Source organism: Mobula birostris, chromosome 2, assembly GCF_030028105.1.
Source record: "Mobula birostris isolate sMobBir1 chromosome 2, sMobBir1.hap1, whole genome shotgun sequence".
NCBI classification, from domain to species: Eukaryota; Metazoa; Chordata; class Chondrichthyes; order Myliobatiformes; family Myliobatidae; genus Mobula; species Mobula birostris.
This window is the reverse complement of record NC_092371.1, coordinates 206,423,798-206,445,349: the sequence shown is the minus strand read 5'-3', so window position 1 is coordinate 206,445,349 and position 21,552 is coordinate 206,423,798. Positions and strand designations below refer to the sequence as shown.

At 41.4% G+C, this 21,552-nt stretch overlaps 1 pseudogene; it reads right to left on the bottom strand.

Moving 5' to 3' along the window:
• Positions 1-8,245: 8,245 nt before the first annotated feature.
• Positions 8,246-15,608, bottom strand: LOC140211135 (craniofacial development protein 2-like; annotated as a pseudogene).
• Between the last annotated feature and the right edge of the window lie 5,944 nt (positions 15,609-21,552).

Genomic DNA, 21,552 nt, shown 5'->3' with positions numbered 1-21,552 from the left:
ACCATCAATTGCTGTCTTGATTACATCCAACAACCTGGCTTCCACAGCTGCCTGTGGTAATAAATTCCACAAATTCACCACCCTCTGGCTAAAGAAATTTCTCTGCATTTCTGCTTTATATGGATGCCCCTCCATCCTGAGGCTGTGCCTTCTTGTCCTAGATTCCCCCACCATGGGAAACATCCTTTCCGCATCTACTCTATCTAGGCCTTTTAACATTCAAAAGGTTTCAATGAGATTCCCTCCTCATCCTTATAAATTCTAGCCAGTACAGGGCCAGAGCCATCAAACATTCCTCGTATGATAACCCTCTCATTCCCAGTATCATCCTTGTGAACTTCCTCTGAACTTTCTCCAGTGCCAGCACATCTTTTCAGAGATAAGGAGCCCAAAACTGTTCACAATAATCAAGGTGAACATAGAACATAGAATAGTACAGCACATTACAGGCCCTTCAGCCCACAATGTTGTGCTGACCCTCAAACCCTGCCTCCCATATAAGCTCCCACCTTAAATTCCTCCATATACCTGTTTAGTAGTCTCTTAAACTTCACTAGTGTATCTACCTCCACCATTGACTCAGGCAGTGCATTCCACGCAGCAACCACTCTCTGAGTAAAAAACCTTCCTCTAATATCCCCTTGAACTTCCCACCCCTTACCTTAAAGCCATGTCCTCTTGTATTGAGCAGTGGTGCCCTGGGGAAGATGCGCTGGCTATCCACTCTATCTATTCCTCTTAATATCTTGTACATCTCTATCATATCCCCTGTCATCCTCCTTCTCTCCAAAGAGTAAAACCCTAGTTCCCTTAATCTCTGATCATGATCCATACTCTCTAAACCAGGCAGCATCCTGGTAAATCTCCTCTGTACCCTTTCCAATGCTTCCACATTCTTCCTATAGTGAGGCAACCAGAACTGGACACAGTACTCCAAGTGTGGCCTAACCAGACTTTTATAGAGCTGCATCATTACCTTGTGACTCTTAAACTCTATCCCTCGACTTATGAAGCCTCAGCCTTATAAAGCCTTATAAAGCCTTATTTGTTGTTTTTTATTTGCACAGTTTGTCTTTTTGCACATTATTTGTCAGTCAGTATTTGCTTTTATGTAGTTTTTCATTGATTCCATTGAATTTCTTTGTTCTACTGTGAATGCCCATGGGAAAATGATATGGTAGCATTTGATAATGAATTTGCTTTAACTTCATACCTTGGTTGGCAAAGTTTTTGCATGATATAGGTGAAGGGTAGGTGTGTGTTGTAAGAATCCATCTACTAACTTGAAAGATTGAAGAGATTCGCAGCTTATCGTGTAATACCGTGTTATAGTGAGTGGGGAATACATTGTAGAACCACAGGTATGGAACTCATAGGTACAAGCGTAAATAAGCAACTGGAAACAACTGGTAATGATACTGAATTACAGTTCGAAATTTGTTAGTGAGCAGGAAGCGTAACTGTGCATCTTGGTAGCTTGTTCTGAGGTCTATCCCCAGGTATGGAAATGGAAAGGTCAACAAGTGGAAGGAACGAATAGGAGATCAGGTGAAGGCAACGATGGATGGAAATTCGCACCATAGGTGATACAATATTTTCCATTTGGCTTCAATTATTTGATTAGTGGAGAGATGGAGAAGTTTAGGGCAAGGATCCAAGAACTTGGACTGGAGGAGGTAATGGAAATAGGAAAGGGAAATTGGAAAACGAGTATCAGAATTTTAAAATCAAGTGATCACTTTACTACAAGCCAATATAAGTCAGTGAGCTCAGGGGCACAGGCAATAACACAGAAGGGGGTAATCGTGGCAATTTATGCCTGTGCTGGCTTTTTGAAAGGGTTTCCCAATTTGCCAATGTTCTTTTCATTGCAAATTATAAATTTTTGTTTTGCACGTTTTCCAATTCCTTAAAGTTATTTTTAAGCTTGTTTCTTTCATCATTTCAAACACTGCACGGAAGTATATCTTATTGCAATTTCCATGTGATAATTTGGTCCATTATCTTAAATCTGCAGCCTACTGACAACAGAAACAATTTTTCCTTACTTATTTCATCAAATCTCTTGATAATTCTGAACATCTCCACTAAATGTTTAACCTTCTCAAATTCTCTTGCCTCTCATCCTTAATTATCACTACATTGAAAGGTCCATCAGAAAGAGAACTGGCAGCAGAAACATGAAGATTCCAAGGAATTTGTATGAACATTCCAAAAATATTTAATATATTTAAGTAATGGAGCAGAGTGAATATTTCTCTGAGCCATTTGGCTGCAGTAAAAATAACTGAATGTGCTAAATAATGTCAAAATAAAAATAGAAAGTGCTGGATATACTCAGCAGATCAGAAATATTTGTTGAGGGAAAGATAGTAAGCATTTCAAGATGATGCTCTAAAATGGCTGAAATTTGATTCTGCCAGAAGTATCAAAAGTTTTGACATCTTGGCAAAGAGAAATTTACAAGAGGATTGTATGAAGAACTTTAAATGTCAATGCAAAACATGCAGAAAGGGGCAATCTGTTTCAGACAGGATTAGTGGAATGAAAACTTCATAAAGATCCATAAATGCTACCTACCCCCAAAATACAAGTTTGTTTAAAATTTCTAGATTTTTTTTCACGCCTATTTTCTTGACAATTATCCAGTACGATGAGAAGAGAATTCTTACTCCTATTCTGCAAAGCATAAAATTGTTATGAAGCATGCAATAGCAAGTAATTTAAATATCTAGTGCCCAAGTGAAATTAAAAAGCTGACATCCCAAATGTTGGTGGATTTATTTATTTCTTTATTATACTGAACAGAAACATGCGTTTAAATAAACAACACACAGCAAAGATTCGTTTTGTCCTTGGTACACATATGTTTTTGAATAATTCCTGGGCAATGACATATCAAGTCTTCAGACTGTTAATATATTGGCTGATGGATCTGTCCGGGGAAATATTTTATAGTTAAATGATGTGTAAAACTAATTAATTGGGACTGACAACTGACAATGTTTGGAATTTAGACTAATTTTACAATTTTTCAGCAAATGGACTGATTAATGTTCATGCTTGTCATTTTTTGTGTGTGATATGTTACTGATATTGAGATATTCTTGTACTTTGGTGGAATTATTGAATACACTTTCTTCATTTGGTTTGACTGAAATAGTTTGGAGGTTTATCTTAATCATGCAGTAACATTTTTCAGCAAGCTGAGGTTGGTCTCTGCTCATTGTCAAGTTAATGAAACTTTCATTCAAGAGGACCTGTGTGATAAATTGTACAGTCACCAGACATCTTTAGAAACATTACAAGCTTCATAAATGGTGTTTGCTAGTTAAGTTATGGATGTTTCAATTTGCTTCAGAATAAATCTGTCTGCATTTTAATCTTTCACACTGTAATGCATAAGTCTTGCTTTCACCAGTTTTGTTTTAATAATGTAAACACGCATTTAAAACCTAGCAAATCTAACGAGGCCATGACAAAAGAATGAAGGGAATTGACAATTTAAGATTATTGAACAGGGCGACCTCAGAGGAAATAACTGAAACTTATTATTTGTTAACATAAAGTACTGCATTAAATCTTGGCCTTCCAACAGGTTGAGACCTGCGGGTTTGAGTTGAACGTATCATAGTAATTAAAGAATCAGTTCTCCTTGATCAACGGGTAACTTATTGAAGAACATTACACTAGAAAGTAATTAGCTCATCAAATCTCTGAACAATGGCAATAAATTTGATGTACATTTTTGTGCAGTTAACTTGCCTTTCATTTCCCCAATCTTTTCATTAGTTTTTGTCCCTATTAATTCAAAGAAATTACTTTAATTAGAATTGGAATTGGTTTATTGTCACATGTTCCAAGGTACAGTTAAAAGGTTGTCTTGCATACTGTTCATAGATCAATTTATTATGGTACACAGTAAACAACAAAATGCAGAATAAAGTGTAACAGCTACAGAGAAAGTTCTGTGCAAGTAGACAATATGGTACCAGATCATAACAGGAGAGATTGTTAAATCCAGAGTTCATCTTATCTTAGTAGGGAACCATTCAATAGTCTAATAATAACAGGATAATGATAGTCTATGAGCCTGGTAGTACTTGCTTTTAGGCTTTTGTGCTCAATGGGAGAAGGCAGTAGAGAGAATGTATGGGGTGGCTTGGCCCTTTGATTATGCTGGCTGCTTTACTGAGGCAGCAAGAAGTATAGGCAGAGTCCATGGAGGGAAGGCTGGTTTCTGTGAAACACTTTATGCAGTTTCTTGCCATTAAGGTCAGAACAGTTGCATTATTAAACTGTTCTGCATCAGGTAAGGTGCTTTCTATGATGCAGTGATTAAAAATTGGTGAGGGTCAGAGGTCTCATGCCAAAATTCTTTGGTCTCCTGAGGAAGTAGAGGTGTTGAAGAGCTTTTTAGGTGGTGGCACCTTTGTGGTTGGAGCAGGACAAGCTATTGATAATGTTCACTCTTAGCAGCTTGAAGCTATAAACTGGCACAATCTCAGCACATTGATGTAGACAGGGAGCACTGCCCCCTTCCCTAAGACCAATGACCAACTCTTTTCATTTGATGGCATTAAGGGAAAGAATGTTGACATAACACTGTTTTGCTAAACTCTCTGTCTCTCTCTCTCTCTCCTTCCTGTACTTCAAATAATCATTATTGAAATACAGCCACTATGGTAATATCATCTACAAATTCAGAGACCGAGTTAGAGCAGAACCTGGCCATGCAGTCATGAGTGCATAGGGAGCAGAATCAGTCCTGAGGACTCAGCCTTGGGCAGCACCAGCGTTCAGGATATTCTTGGTGGAGGTGCTGTTTCCTTCAAAAAGTATATATTTATTATACAACCTTGAAATTCATCTCCTTACAGGCAGCCACCAAACAAAGAAATTGAAAATAATCCATTAAAAAAAGACCGAGAATCTCTCAATGCAAAGAGTGAACTGAGGTTTTACGAAAGACACAAAGCCAGACATGACCGCAGTGGAGCAGACCATAGCCTCAGATCATCATAGAGCCAAGTAAATGTCGCAGGACTGGCTCTTAATGCCTGTGGTCCGTGAGTCAGGAAGTCAAGGATCCATTTACAGAGGGGGCTTGTCAACTCCCAGATCATGGCGCTTGATGACATTTTCTTGGAATTATAGTACAGCAGGTGGAGCTGTAGGCAATAAGTAATAGTTTAATGTAGGTACCTTTCCTGTCCAGATCAGGGTTTCTCAACCAGGGTTCCACAAGCGGTCACTAGGGCTTCCACAAGAGATTGTGATCAAAACAAATAAGCATTGTTTTTTGACGCTAGCATTCCCCGTGGTGGCCAGTCACTGAGCAGCCCCATTAGCAATCTCATTAGAGGTGTGTCAGCCCAGTATTACAGTGGACAGTAGGACCACGTTTATTCTCAGATTTTGATGTGCGGTGGGGTCGGATGTTGATTATGGGTGAGTGTTGTGTTGCATGGAGGGGAGGATAATAGGCTGAGGAGCGTGAAGTGCGTTTTCCAACCATTGAATGGACTCACCCAACTTGGGCTGTGATGTCAGCCTCTTCCTCCCGATGAGATGTACTGACCTGCTGCTAGACAAGTACTGGATTTCTGTGAAAGAAGAGTGTCCTGCCATTCATAGGAAAGCAATGAATATTTTGCTGCAGTTTTCAACTTCTTACATGTGTGAGAAGCATTTTCTTGTTTAACAAGAATCAACAGCAAAGACAGAAATTGTCTCATTTCAGTTGAAGGTGAAATTTGTGTATACTTATCTCAAGTTTGACCCAGAGTAAAGTATTTGTGCAGCAAAAAACAAACACAGGTTTCACATGTTAGGCCCATATTTGAGTCTAATCATGTCACTTAGTAGGAACATGGTTTTGTTAAAGTCTTGTATAAAATTGCGTCTTAGGCTAAATTTTTATTCACATTGCTTTGGCTTATGGTTTTTAGTAACTTTACTATCCAACATTGTCAATAAATTTTCATGTTGTAAATAGCATTAATAAGATCAATTTACAGCCTTTATCTAAATTACATCTACCAAGCCTACCTTTAGAAAAATTAAATCCCATTTTGGCTTAAGCCAGTTGTTTAACAGAAATTAGGTTTTTAAAATTTATCAAAGAGAAAGAAACAGACTAATTTCAAGATCAGTAAGCTAAGCTTAACTACCTGTTTTTTCCAATAAATTTTGGCTAAAAAATTCATTCTTTACTAAAAAGAGCATCAACAATTATTTTTGGATTATTATATCTACAACTTAAGGATCACACTAGCGTACCACGAGCTGTAGATATACTAATTTTTACGCAGGGGTTCCCTGAGACCGGAAAATTATTTCAAGGGTTCTTCCAGGGTAAACAGATTGAGAAAGGCTGGTCTGGTTGCTCCAGAGATGAGTATAGTGCCAGAGTGATGGTATTTGCTATAGATCTGTTTCAGTAGTAGGTGAATTGCAGTGCGTCGAGGTTTTCTGGGAGGCTCGATTTGATGTGGTCCTTAATGTTTCATGATGGTGGATATCAAAGCCAATGGGAGGTAGTCATTGAGTATGATTTCCCCCTCAAGAAATCTCAAGATTTACTTACAGATTGTTTTGTCAGTAAGGAAGGGAAACGCAATGTTAGCAGTCATTTTAAGAGGACTGGAATGCAAAATAAAGGACGTACTGCTGAAGTTGGTCATGGCACTGGTCAGACTATATTTGAAGTACTGTGAGCAATTTTGGACCCTGTATCTAAGGAAAGATGTGCAAACCTTGGGAAAGGTCCGAAGGAAGATCACGAGAATAATCACTGGAATGAAAGGCTTAATGTGTGATACCACCAGAACTAAACTCAATGAAGTTCGGAGGCACGAGGAGAGGATCTCATTGAAACCTTTGAATATAGAAAGGCCTGAATAGAGAGGACGTGGTAAGCGTTAGTAGGAGAGTCAAAGATCCATGGGCACAACCTCACAATAAAGGGATGACCTTATAGAACTGAGATGAAGAGTAATTTCTTCCACCAAAGGGTGTGAACGTCTGTGATTCACTGTCACAAAGGGGTGTGGGGGCCATGTCACTGGGTCACTTAGACGAAGTTTAAGTATGCTGATGGCACCACTGTTGTGGGCTGAATTAAAGCTGCTGACAAATCAGCAGAGAAAAGGAGATTATTGCGAGATCAAGGCAGGAGAGACAGGAGGCTGGTAGGACTGGCTGAAGCTCTCCATCACATGATGCTACTAAGGCAGGAGGTCATGAGATTGAGTTGCCTGTATTCTATAATTCCAGTTTTGAAGACATTCACAGGTGATGATTTGTGTGCACACCCTAGGCAGACGTCTCCTACTTTGACTCAGCCCAGTGCTGACCTCTGTGCGAAGGGAGTGACTTACTGGCAGAGTTTTCCCCACAGACCTCAGTACAGGAAGAGGTGGCAACTACAGAGGAAGGGGATTCACCTTGTGTTGTTCTTCACAGACCAGGAGGGTGGGCCAACATGAAGAGCTGCAATCATTGGTTGCTGTCGCATTCAGGGCAATGGACAACAGCAGTACAGTCCCTCATCTGGTGGCTGGTTGAAGAACACCAGAGGAAACACATGGAGAGCTTTATAAGGAAGGCACTTCGCCCCTCTTGAGGTTTCTCCCTGAAGCCTCTAAACTTCTGGAGAGGGTGTGGTTTCCAATGTAGAGGACACTATTTGTTAGGATCTTCTGATGTTTTATAATTATCCTTTTGGACAGCATTGCCCACCTCAGTTTTGTGCACCATGACAGGGTCTCTAACAGGCTTCTCTGATTTAAGTGGTGCTGAGCTAGAGGTGGTCAGGATAAACCTGGGGTTGCTCCTGATCTTGGCTCCATCCCAGCTGAAACTAGAAAAGAAGGGAGGGAAGCTGTCTCCATTTTTCAGTTTGTATCTGGTTTCCTGTGACATCCATTCCTCTTGTAGATTAAAAGGGGATTTTCTCCAAGGTGGAACAAATTCCTCATGTAATGTCAAGGTAAGATAAGCCACGCAAGTAGCCTTCGCCCTTGGCTGCCCCCAACTCTAGTAGCAGGTCTCCTAACTCTCATAGACATTGGGGCTTCCTGCCAGAAATCTTGAAGCGCTCAAGTTTGGTGAAGAGAGCAGCCTCCATTGCCTCTGCAGACCTTTAGCACTCTTCTGGACTAAACTGATGGCAGCCCTGGTGTGTTTGCTGAGCAAGCAAGAAAATTAAGGTCAGTTCACATCAAACACCTCAGTGCTGCTCTCACTTTAGTTCTGCAATGCCTCTGAAGGTCATAACCTCAGCCCCAGTGAAGAACTCAATCTGCCGGTAAAATGGCTTGGACTCAAGTCTGCTAAGCAAGCAAGAAGATTAAGGTCAGTTAGTCATAGTCATACTTTATTGATCCCGGGGGAAATTGGTTTTTGTTACAGTTGCACCATAAATAATTAAATAGTAATAAAACCATAAATAGTTAAATAGTAATATGTAAATTATGCCAGGAAATAAGTCCAGAACCAGCCTATCGGCTCAGGGTGTCTGACCCTCCAAGGGAGGAGTTGTAAAGTTTGATGGCCACAGGCAGGAATGACTTCCTATGACGCTCTGTGTTGCATCTCAGTGGAATGAGTCTCTGGATGAATGTACTCCTGTGCCCAACCAGTACATTATGTAGTGGATGGGAGACATTGTCCAAGATGGCATGCAACTTGGACAGCTTTCTCTTTTCAGACACCACCGTCAGAGAGTCCAGTTCCATCCCCACAACATCACTGGCCTTACGAATGAGTTTGTTGATTCTATTGGTGTCTGCTACCCTCAGCCTGCTGCCCTGGCACACAACAGCAAACATGATCGCACTGGCCACCACAGACTCGTAGAACATCTTCAGCATCGTCCGGCAGATGTTAAAGGACTTCAGTCTCCTCAGGAAATAGAGATGGCTCTGACCCTTCTTGTAGACAGCTTCAATGTTCTTTGACCAGTCCAGTTTATTGTCAATTCGTATCCCCAGGTATTTGTAATCCTCCACCATATCCACACTGACCCCCTGGATGGAAACAGGGGTCACCGGTACCTTAGCTCTCCTCAGGTCTACCACCAGCTCCTTAGACTTTTTCACATTAAGCTGCAGATAATTCTACTCACACCATGTGACAAAATTTCCTATCGTAGCCCTGTACTCAGCCTGATCTCAGCCTCATCTTCACGTCAGACTTGGTCCAATCCAGTTTACCAGCAGATCAAGTTCTTCACTGGGATTGAGGTTGAGAACTTTCAGTGGTGTTGGAGAATGTGGACTTCCGAGCACTGTAATTTTTTGGCTTATCATTGAATTTAATGAGTCTGGCCATCAGCAGGTCAAGACTGACTAGGAATCTTGCAACAGCTGACACACCAGGAGATGCATATCAAAGATCAGTCTGCTTATGCTTCTGCACACCTACCAACAGACACTGAAGACAGCCAGCTAATCAAGACAGAAAGGGGTGCTCCGCGTCCACAGAATAACACCCTGCAATTCGATACCTTTTACCCAAACGGGACAGAACAGAAACCACCTCCCTCACATGCTCAAGCATAATTCAGGTGCTTTTGCTTCTTAGCCTCCTGGGGTGCCGTTTCTGCAATCGTGTACTTTCACCACAGGGCTTGCACTGGACAAATGAGGCGTCCTTCGTGGTGATTAGGGGGGATCTGCACATATAGTTATTCATGTTCTTTTCCTTCCTGCAGCTCCTGTACTGGTCCTCACCCACCTGACTGATTGTATGCCTGGAGCATCTGAAGCCACCTTGGCCCACAAATCTTCAATATTTTAAACTTCCAAATCTCCTTTTACAACTGAGTCCCTGAATTCAACACCACCACCCCCCACAAGCTCCTTATCCTTAGGAAATCAAGACAGAACAAGCTTGTATTCCATCACAAGTATATTCAGAGCCTAGGCTACAAAGTACACTGTTTCGAGTTCTGTAAACAGCTTTTTGCAGCAGCTGACTCTTGGAAAAGTGAATATGGTAACCAAAGACTTTAAAAGGCCACCAAGTGTCAATCAAATAACTTCCATGACCATGGCTATGAAGATGCATCAGCTTCAAAATCTAGCTAGCATTGAGAAATTGGCATCAGCATCAATCCCCGCAACCAAATGTAAATGCTTGAGGCTTGATAGTCATCACAGTGAACTGTCCAGTGATGCCTCAACCACTGCTCTGGCTTCAGCTGAGTCCATATAGGGTTCGAGAGATGAGAGTCAACTGTGCACTCCTTGCTTGACAAATTGAGTGTTCAGGTGTTTTTTCAAGGACAAAGGAGTGGACGAGATTTGATAGCTTTGAATTTCCAGACACCGCACTGTCCTTTGATTTCAATGAAACCAAATTTTAGAAGTGGGATTCAGTACACAATCCCTACTGCATTACGCCTTTAGAACATAAAACACAGTGTTGGCGTGTGACCAAGTGGTTAAGGCGTCAGTCTAGTGATCTGAAAGTCGCTAGTTCGAGACTCAGCTGAGGCAGCGTGTTGTATCCTTGACCAAGGCACTTAACCACACATTGCTCTGCGATGACACCGGTGCCAAGCTGTATTGGCCCTACTGCCCTTCTCTTGGACAAGATCGGTGGTGTGGAGAGGGGAGACTTGCAGCATGGGCAACTGCCGGTCTTCCATACAACCTTGCCCAGGCCTGCGCCCTGGAAACATTCTAAGGCGTAAATCCATGGTCTCACAAGACTAACAATGACTATTATTGCATAAAACACAAGATGGATTGCTACCCCATCCCATGATCTTAAACATGATAATAGCTAAGGCTGGAGGATTTGTATCAAGTGAAACAACTGCTGCTGTTGTACAAAATCAATAAGAGCTGTTGAAAAAGATATTCTTCACATGCATATTTCAGGCTGCAAATTTCCCAGATGATGAGATGTGATCTTAATATTTACACCAAAGGATCAATATAAAATTGTTTTGTCTCCTCTAATTTATCTGTAAAGTATCAATGTTATTTTAATGAGTATAAGTTCTCTGTTAAGCACTCCTTACTAAGGTCACTGATGTTTTAGCCATTGTTCCATTTAGTCTGCATGTTCTTTGGCTACTATTGTGCCACATGTTCAGACTCTACTACGGAAATTACAGAATATTAAAGCCTATGCACAATAGCCAACCTTAAAGAACACAGAGAATTCTGGCAAGGTTAATGGAAGTAGACTAGTATTTGTTTTGCATTAGTCTTCTAATATCCTAAAAATGCCTATTAATTACAGATTTGAAGGAGAAATAAGTTGGATATAATGCAAGTTGTGTCAATGCCTATGGAAAATAGATTATAAAGCAATCAATCAATCCACATATGATTAAAGGCAGATTGCATGATTTGTACGAATGTCACTATCATCATAAAATGTTTATTAAAAATTGCTTGCATGGCATTTTAATTCAGTATACAGTTCTTTAAATAAGTGTATTTTCAAAAACATTAACTTCGGTACTGAAGATTTACAACTTTAGTTTCAATGACGTGACTTAAAATGTAATTTCCAAGATTCCACAAAAATGCTGTAATGTATGTTTTATTCTTTCTTTTTTTAGAAAGCAGCTTTAATGTAATTTGTTTGACAGTTGCATTGGATATATATAAAACTGGGTTCAATGCAACAACATTAGTCAAAGCAATATATCTGATCAACACAGAAGATTACATACCAAATGGACAATACAACTTTTTTAATGGAAAACTAAATTACTGGTAAGCTTTGCAGGAAAACATGAATATAGTGGTTTTCCAGGAGCAACAGTTGTGCAGTGAAAGCTCTAAAGAATCCCTCCTGTATTTTCGTAACCTGCTCTGTTTAAGAGTCTTGGACTAGAAACATTTTGGCATATTAGATTCTGGGTCACTTTTTTAAAATCTTACTATAATATCAAACTTGGTCCAAAAGTGCAAGAATATTGTTTATTCAGCTTCCGGATTCACTATTTACCTTTCACCACCTAGTCTGTAATCAAGTGAGCTCCGGATCTGTCAGCTTTCTTTACAGTACTGAAGACTGTCTAGCCACGAGGTTGGTGCTGAGAGACCAGACTAATCTCACTTCTAGACCACTCACCCTTCTGTCTTTGAACTGCAATATTCCTTTGATTTTCTGATCAGCTCCTGAGGCCAGTAGAAGAATATTATCTAATAATAGAAACTAACCGGTGCTATCCCTGCAGAAGCTGGTATAATTCACATTCTCCAAATGTAAAATCGCAAAATTAATTTTGTTCATTGACAGAGAAGCTCCAGTCTGGCATTGAAGTAAAGACTGCATTCCCCATAGCCATTGTAATTTGACTACAGTGCAGTCAGCCCTCCTTAATTTGTAGAGAATGGAGTGATATGGACCATGCACAGGAACACGGGATTAGTTTAATTAAGCATTGTTGACTTAATTAGTTCAGAAGGGCCTTTTTATGTAATTCAGCAGTAGTTCAGCTATGTACCAATATTGCACCCAGACCTTGCAGCTGCTAACTCTATCATTGTTATTTCCTGTTTGTGCTTCAGGTGATTACCTGCACAAATGAGAAAATGACTGAAGTAGCACGTTGACTCAGGCCTAGGGGGCCGGCGTCGGGCACCATAACGGACTCTCCACTTCTCCCTCTCCCTCATCAGTGTGTTCAGTACATCTACCATGCCACTGTCTTCTAGGAGCGTGTTGACCATAGTCTTGGGAGGGCGCCCAGGGTTCATCCTCCCATGCTTGGGCTCCCATATGATGACTAGGCTGGCAGGTAACTCGGGGTGGCGTAGATAGTGCCCAGCTAGTTGCAGTCTTCTCGCCTCGATTTTAGTGGTGAGCATCGGTTCGTCGTCATAGAGCTCGACGTTCATCATGTGTTGTTGCTAACTCACTTCAGAGCCATCCGGAGCATTCGTGTACAGCAACCATTTAGAGACTTACGCATAGTCTTGGTGAGTGTCCACATCTCGCATCCGTACATGAGAATGGACTCTATGACTGCTATAAAAATCCTCTTTTTAAGCCCCCTGGTCAGGTTCGACTTCCAGATTTCCTCCATGTCATTCATAGCCCTCCATGACAGCGCCTTCCGTATCTTTATGTCCTTCTCCAAACTATTCATTCTTGACCCGAGGTACTTGCAGTCAAAGACTTTCTTGATGGTGTCATTCTTTACGGTCTTAAGCGTAACTTCGTCGCAGTTAAACGCCATGTACTCTGTCTTTTTAGTGTTTAGGTGAAGGCCAACTTTATTGCACTCAATTTCTACTTTTGTCAGTAGCTGTTGTCCTTCCTCCATCTGGTCAGAGAGCAAAATCATCTGCAAAATTGAGATCTGTGAACATAACTGGTCTGACCCTTTTGGTTCGTCCTGGTTTTATGGTAAAACCAAGCTTATCATGATCTTTGGTAGCTTGATGCAGAGCGTAATCAAGAACGATTATAAAGATGTAGGGTGCCAGAGTGTCGTCTTGCAGCACACCAGCTAGGAGCTCGAACACTGCTGTCTCTCCTTCTGGTGATACAACTTTCGCCATGGTTTTGGTATAGCTGGGCTCTATTGCTCTCAGTAGATGGTCTGGCACTCCATAAACTTTCAGGATCTTCAGCATTTTACCTCGGTGAATGGAGTCAAAAGCTTTGCGAAAATCGATGTAAGTAAGCACGGCTGGTAGGTTGTTCTTCTTGACTTCCTCGATGATTCTACGGAGAGCAAGTATTTGCATTACTGTTGTGCGCTTCTGCTGAAAACCATTCTGATTGAATCTTAGCTTAGGGTCAATGGTGATGTGAATCCTGTTCAAGATCATCCGATTGTATAGCTTTGCTAAGATGCAGGTCAAGCTGATACCGCGGTAGTTATCTGTCTTTGTGAGGGATCCAGACTTGGGGACTGGGATAATGTTTGAGAGTGACCACTGTTCTGGTTTGTCGCCTTTCATCAGTGCCGTATTACATATGTCCAGCAAGATGTCGTCCAGGTCGCAGTTCTTCAGGACATCTGGTGGTATCCCATCTGGTCCAGCGCTCCTGCCCTGCTTGAGTGCATATTTAGCCTTCTTCAGTTCCTCAATGGTGAATGGGCCGTCACTGATGTCGACTTGCGTTAGTATCGTGGGTATGTTCTCTTCTTCTTCTGTGATCGTTGGAGGGCTTCCCAGCAGGTTCTTAAAGTGGGTAAATCAAGTCAGGACATGGTCCTCTGCTGTTTTACCACTTATTTGAACTGATGGGACCTCTTCTGTCTACTGATCTCGTTGACTGGGTGCCATGCTTCTCCATGCTGCTGGTCTTCATTAGCAGCATCTACCTCTCTAATCCCCTCAGCTAGTTCCTCTTCCTTCAGTCAGTAGTAGGTGGCAAAGAGATTCTTTTTTGCTGTCTTGAACTTGTCTCTTAGCTCTTCTGTTTCACTCAAGTTCAGCATGACAAGCATTGACCACGCTTCTTGCGACGACATCAGGATGTTTCGAGATCCAGCTCTTCTTGATTTGCTTCACAATAGGCAAACTCTGTTGCATCTGTGTAGGCATCTATGAGCCATTGATAGCGGTCGGTGGCAATCTCTTCCTCCTCCCTTTCCAGTGGGCCGAAGCGATTTCTTACCTCCACTGTGTACTGGGCTTGAAGAATAGGTTGTGAGGAGAATGCCTTCCAGTCTACGTTCTCCTATGGCTTTCGGTTGCCGCAGGCTCAGTCTCACTTGCATTGACACTACTCTGTGGTCAGAACTGACCGAGTTGAAGGTACTGTAGGTTTCTGTGTTGATCACACAATTACGCCATTTTGTTCTTATGAGGATGTAATCGAGCTGTTTCCTGTTGATGGAGGCTCTGATTTCGTATGTCCACAGTTCACCAGCCCGCTTCTCAAATCGTGAGTTGGCGATAATGAGACTGTGTTCCTGGATGAAATCGACTAGATATTGTCCATTTCTGTTGGTAAAGTCTTGGTATGAGTATGGAACATCTTCCAGTCCGACCTGGGCATTGAGATCGCTGAGCACAGCCAGGAAGTTATGTGCTGCTATTGAAATGACAGCTTCGTGAAGCCTCCACCTCCTTCTCCTCGCTGCAGTTGTGCGGGGAGTAACAGATGATGACAGAGGTCGCCGGGTTTCCGTCGAATTCTGCAGTAAGGATTCTGTCACTGATTGAGACTACGCCCCTCAGTGCCTTGTTTGTCTTGCGACTCAACATCAGCCCTACTCCGCCTTGTGCTGACATCGTTGTCAGCTCTCTCCATGTAGATGAGGTGATGAGGTGCATCCCCTCTACCTCTGTGAACCTTATCTCTTCGTCAGGGTGTACATGACGGTGTTCTTGGATCCCCAGGATGGAGATCTTGTAGCTGCTTGCCTGTGATGCCAACTCTGTGCATCGAGGCAAGAGGTGGATGGTGTTTGAGTTGAAGGTTGAGATGATCATTTTTACTTTACAGCGCAAAAGAGGCGCAGTTCGCTTGGCCCCCTTGTTGGGCTCAACCCTCCCTGTGGGGTTTGAGGTTGCATCTTCATACTGCCTGTCTAGGCCAGGGTCTGGGCGTTCAACAGAGTTCCTGAGCACTTCCGACTCTGGAAGTATAGGGTTTGTTGTGTTGTCTGTCATCATAAAGCCTTACACAGACAGTAGGTGGCCGTTGACTCACGAGGAGTTCATGCGCCCTTTGATAGGTTTTGTTTTTAGTCCTGCTGGGTACCTACACACCCTCCTCCCTGGTTAACCGAAGTGCACCGGGGGTGTGCCAGTTTAGTCGCTGACAATCCGACCCGCGACAGGTAGTACTGGGCTACGTGGTATCAGTAGCAAGGCAAGGCCCTGACCTGACTATCAATGATTGAAAATGACTGAAAGGTGCACTTAAAGCTTCCCAAAAGGAGGTCAACGTGTCTATCAAAACCTGGGAACCTCTGGCACATGACAACTCAAACTGGAAAAGTGCATTTGGGATGGTATTTAGAACCTCAAGTCCACACATCATGAGTACATAGAAACCAAAGAAAGAACACAGCTCACCATAAACAGGCAATTATCTGCTCTTCTGTGGTTCTCATAATGGCTTCCTTAGCCACCACAGAACCCATAAAACTGGAAAGCACGCAACTTAGCCTCATTTGGGAGGAACCACGCAAGAAGAATAGGCAGATCTACTGCTAATAGTACATGGGGATTTGAGTATGGGTTAGGGCTAAGACATCATAGCATCACCACACGTAAGTTGTGTTCCAAGTTAAATACCATTTTGGCTTGGAAGTATACTTTCATCCTTCATCTTGGTTACAAATCTCTTTAACAATTTTGTGGAATACTTTTATCGTAAGGATGGCAGCAGCTTAAGGAACATGTTCACCACTAGCTTCTTAAAGGTAATTCGGGTAAGGGCATGAAATAATGCCCTTTTCAGCAAAAAACTTCCCATGAGAGTGAAAAAAATCATACTTAAATGATTTTCACTTGCAGGACTATGATTTATCAAGTATCAATTCTTTTGTCTTGAAAACAAAGTTATCCTTCTTTGCTATCATGCCAACCCCGGCCTCACAGTAGTCCTGTGACAATCTGGATAAACTTCCTTCAAAGTTCAAATTTTCAGAGTACATGCATGTCACCACATACAACCCTGAGATTCTTTTTCTGCGGGCCTACTTAGCAAATCTATAGGACAGCAACTGTAAACAAGCTGGGCAGATGCAGATATAAATAAATAGCAATAAACAATGAGCATGAAATAACAATATAACAGAATCCTTAAATGTGTAGCTGTCCCATTTTGTTCAAAAGCCTAATGGCTGAGGGGTAGTAACTGTTCTTAGTGCGAGTCCTGAGGCTCCTGTACCTGGCAGCAGCAGGAAAGGAGCATAGCCTGGGTGGTGAGGATCTTTGATGATGGATGTTGCTTTTTCTATGGCAACATTTTGTAAGAATTCAAAACTATTACACCCCATCTGCATTCACTATTCTCTATTTCAGATGCTATCACACCAAAATACTGGTAGATGAATATTAATGGAAAGGAAATGAGTTTACTTTTTGAAAGAATACACGTGCTTGCAACTATTTTTCAGAATCAGTTAGCCAACACCAACCACACTCAGCCAATTCCCAGTGATGATGTCTTGTGCATATTATTTAATATAAATCAGATTATTATTGAAATTGGCACAACTGGTGCATATATTAATAAGTCATGTTTTCAAGTTGTTGAACAATATTCCTTTGTCTTACCTGATATTAGATCAACTTCCTCAGTGGGTGGTAAGTGCCATTGTTGAGAAATGTTGTTAACACACCTGGAAAAGAGACAAAAACTTCTTCATTTCAGTTCATGGAATTAATATTAATTTTAATTTTAGAATCAGTTACTTGCAATATCACCTCCAAGTCAAATGTTTGTGGGTTGTTGTGTAATGGTGAGGGAGTACAACACAGAGTTGCCAACTTCAGGATGATGCATTAACACTAGGTCTTGGCTACTCTTAAACAACAGCTAAAGATTTCATGGTAATACTTAAAGGTAAAAGGGAGTTAGCTTTGGAATGCAGGTCCTAACCCTTGACTCGATGCCAAGAAATAGATTGTCTGATTAATATCACATTCCTGTAAATGGAACTTTCTGCACACAATTTGACTGTTGCACAGATTACACATCAAAAATTTTGGGGAACCTGAGACTCTGAAAGGTGCTAAATGGACGTTGTAGGTTATTTCTTGGCAACTTACTTTTTAAAAAAAAATTTAAAAAAAATAAAAAAAATTGTGGTCACGTTTATCTCACTGTTAACAATAATTATTAAACTGATAGAGCAGGAACATAGGAAACTCAAGAGGTTGTAGATACTGGAATCTCTGTGATGAATGAAGCAGTTATAGACATTAAAAAGAAAGATGGAAGGAAACACTGCTGTTATTTCAGATCATGTGGGTATTACAATAGTGGACGTAGTAGGTTATTGCAGTTGGGTGCTATCTAGCAAGGCCAGGTGCGGTGGAAGGTGTATAAAGTGAATGGAATCAATCTTGAGACAATATGTTGTTTTATAGCCCATGGATGGATTTGATCGGAAGGTTACAGGCGTCATGCATGCCTCAGGACTCCTCAACCTAACAAAGGGTGCAACAACATGCATGGCTTCATCCATCACCTTCTAACTATCCTCCTTCCCCTCACCCTGACCTTTTAATTCTGGCATCTTTCCCCTTCCTTTCCAGTCCTGAGGAAGGGTCTCAGCCTGAAACATCAACTGTTTATTCAAATCCATAGATGCTGCCTGATCTGCTGAGTTCATCCAGCATTTTGTGTGTGGGGCTTTGGATTTCCAGCATCTGGAAATCCATGCATTTTCCTCCACTCTCAACCTCTCACACCTCCTATACCTTACCCCATCTACCTGAGTGAACCCAGTAATAATCAGGATTGGAAGCTGTCAAGCAGAAATGAATAGATTCGTAGAGTGAAACTATTTCAGTTGGTTAGAAACTTTGCAGCCATGGAGTCTATTTTGTAAATTGAAGCAGTCTTTGGAAAGTTTAGACGAGGCAGAGTTTAAGTGTGTCCAGGACGGATTCCTGTCACAGTATGTTGACAGGCCGACTGGGGGAATGCCATTCTAGATCTAGTATTAGGTAATGAACCGGGTCAGGTCACAAATATCTCAGTGGGTGAGCATCTGGGGGACAGTGACCATCACTCCCTGGCCTTTAGCATTATCATAGAAAAGGATAGAATCAGACGGGACAGGAAAATTTTTAACTGGGGAAGGACAAATTGAGGCTATAAGGCAAGAACTTGCAGGTGTGAATTAGGATGATGTTTTTGCAGGGAAATGTACTATGGGCATGTGGTCGATGTTTAGGGATCTCTTGCAGGATGTTAGAGGTAAATTTATCCCGGTGAGGAAGATAAAGACTGGTAGGGTGAAGGAACCAAGTGAGGTGGAAAATCCAGTCAGGTGGAAGAAGGCAGCATACATGACGTTTAGGAAGCAAGGATCAGATGGGACTATTGAGGAATATAGGGTAGCAAGAAAGGAGCTTCAGAAGGGGCTGAGGAGAGCAAAAGGGGGCATGAGAAGGCTTTGGCCAGTAGGGTAAAGGAAAACCCCAAGGCATTCTTCAATTATGTGAAGAATAAAAGGATGACAGGAGTGAAGGGAGGACCGTTTAGAGATTAAGGTGGGAAGATGTGCCTGGAGGCTGTGGAAGTGAGCGAGGTCCTCAATGAATACTTCTCTTCAGTATTCACCAATGAGAGGGACCGTCAGTGAAATTCTGAGCCAGCATATTTGACTTGTACCACTTACTTTGTTTTATATTTATCCATATATATGCATTGAAGATAGGTTTTGTAGCCTTAGCCAACACTGTTCTCCCAGCTCTTGCTCACAACAAACTTGCAACTGAGCAACCGCTAATGAACCACTTCTATTTAAGCAACAGACCTCCTTTGAATCCATCTTCAAAGCACTTTGGGGGAAACTGCTTTGGTGGAAAATGCTGGGCTGTTTAAATAGAAGGCCAGCTCAGTAGTACAGCTGCAGATGTCACATGTCAAAGGTTCCCAGGTCAGGTCCATCTGCAAGCAAAGTCATGCATCTGATATCAGAATAACTTTGAACGCATGCCATGTGGATTAATGTAAGTGTACAATAAGCAACTGCAATTAAAGTTCAGTAAAGTCATTATTCTAAACTTTAGCAAAATAACTCTAACTGGTCCAATGCAGACCACTTCACATTGTAATCATGCAGTTTAACAAACTTCAGCCATGATCTTTCAAAGCACGAGCCTCATTAGAATTCAGTGTTTGGGAAATGAACCAAAGCAGGTTTTGTGAGGTGGTTGCTGTTCAAGGTTCATGGACTTCAGTGGACCAGCTGCTCAGAATCTGTCATCCTTTGTTGACAGAGAAAGGGTTTTTTATTTCCAAATGTATTTTAGTAGCTCTTGATGAAAAAATATGCAATCAGTTCACATACGGATTGATGAGTGTCAATTGTAAAGATAATCTAGGATCAAATAATAATCCAGGGATCCAAATATCTGCTCCAGTCTTTGGGTAACATGCTGCAACATGAAGAATTGCTCTTTTTAAAATTTAAAATATAAACATTCAAAATAATCAATTTCTTTATTCAATTGTATTTGCTTGCCATTTTAATTAATAGAGTGAATGGAGTAGAAGAGCTTGCGGAATCTTTTTATAGGATTGCCCGTTGGCAGTGTGAAACATCAGTGCCATATGCTGTTGAACATTAACACGTCATTGCACTGTTCATTCCTCCTAAATGAAGCATAGGTTATGGAGCTCCTTAATATTTTGGGATACTGAATCAATTGTAAAGCAGTCAGCTAATATCACCCAGAACTTGTGTTGCTCTTGAAGTTGGTGATAGTTGCCGAGACCACAGTTCTCCACAGAACAAAAAGCAAAATGCACAGGCATTGATGCTGGGTCAGAAAAGGATCAGGACTCAATCAATGAATCACTGAATATGCTCCCCTTATCTCAGATAGAAAATTATGAAGTTCACAAATATCACTGCACAGTAAAATGATGCAGATTAAGGAAAGCACACTGATTAATAAACAGTAATTCTCAAAGTTCAAAGTAAATTTATTATCAAAGTACATACATGCCACTATATACAAACCTGAAATTCATTTCCCTGTGTCATACTCTGCAAATCTGTAGACTAGTAATAGTGACAGGATGAAGGAAAGATCAGCCAGAGTGCAGAAGGCAACAAACTGCAAATGCAAGTTATTAATAGCAATATGGGCATCTGTTAGTCTCGTGAGACCATGGATTTGCACCTGGGGAGGTTTCCAGGGTGCAGGCCTGGGCAAGGTTGTACGGAAGACCGGCAGTTGCCCATGCTACAAGTCTCCCCTCTCCATGCCACCGATATTGTCCAAGGGAAGGGCATTTGGACCCATACAGCTTGGCACTGGTGTCGTCACAGAGCAATGTGTGGTTAAGTGCCTTGCTCAAGGACACAACACGCTGCCACAGTCAAGGCTCGAACTAGCGATCTTCAGATTACTAGAGGACTGCCTTAACCACTTGGCCACACGCAATAAATAACAAAAACATGAGATAATAAGATAAAGAGTCCTTCAAGTGAGATCATTGCTTGTGGGAATATTTCAATGATGGGGCAGGTGAGTGCAGCTATCCCCTTTTATTTAAGAATTCTTACATATAAACATTTCAAAAATGAACAACAAGTTAACAGTATGAAGAACGGTTAAACTTTCTGGGCAGCTGAAAACTATTGTTGCTTCTGGTTGTAGATAATGTAAAAAGGATTATCAGTTGTGAGTGGATCAACTAATTCTGTGTACTGGTTTGTATAGTCATTTCTTGTCTGGAGGCAACACCTATGAATATGATCAATTCCTTTTGTTCCCCAATTTCTTATAACTGTTCAAATCACAAATCTGTCTTTTTCTGAGTGAACCATTATCAAGCTGTAGAATAGTAGTTTAGGAAGCCTATCAGTTTTGGAGAATAGATTTACTGAAGAACTAGTTAATTCTGCTATCCCTGCTA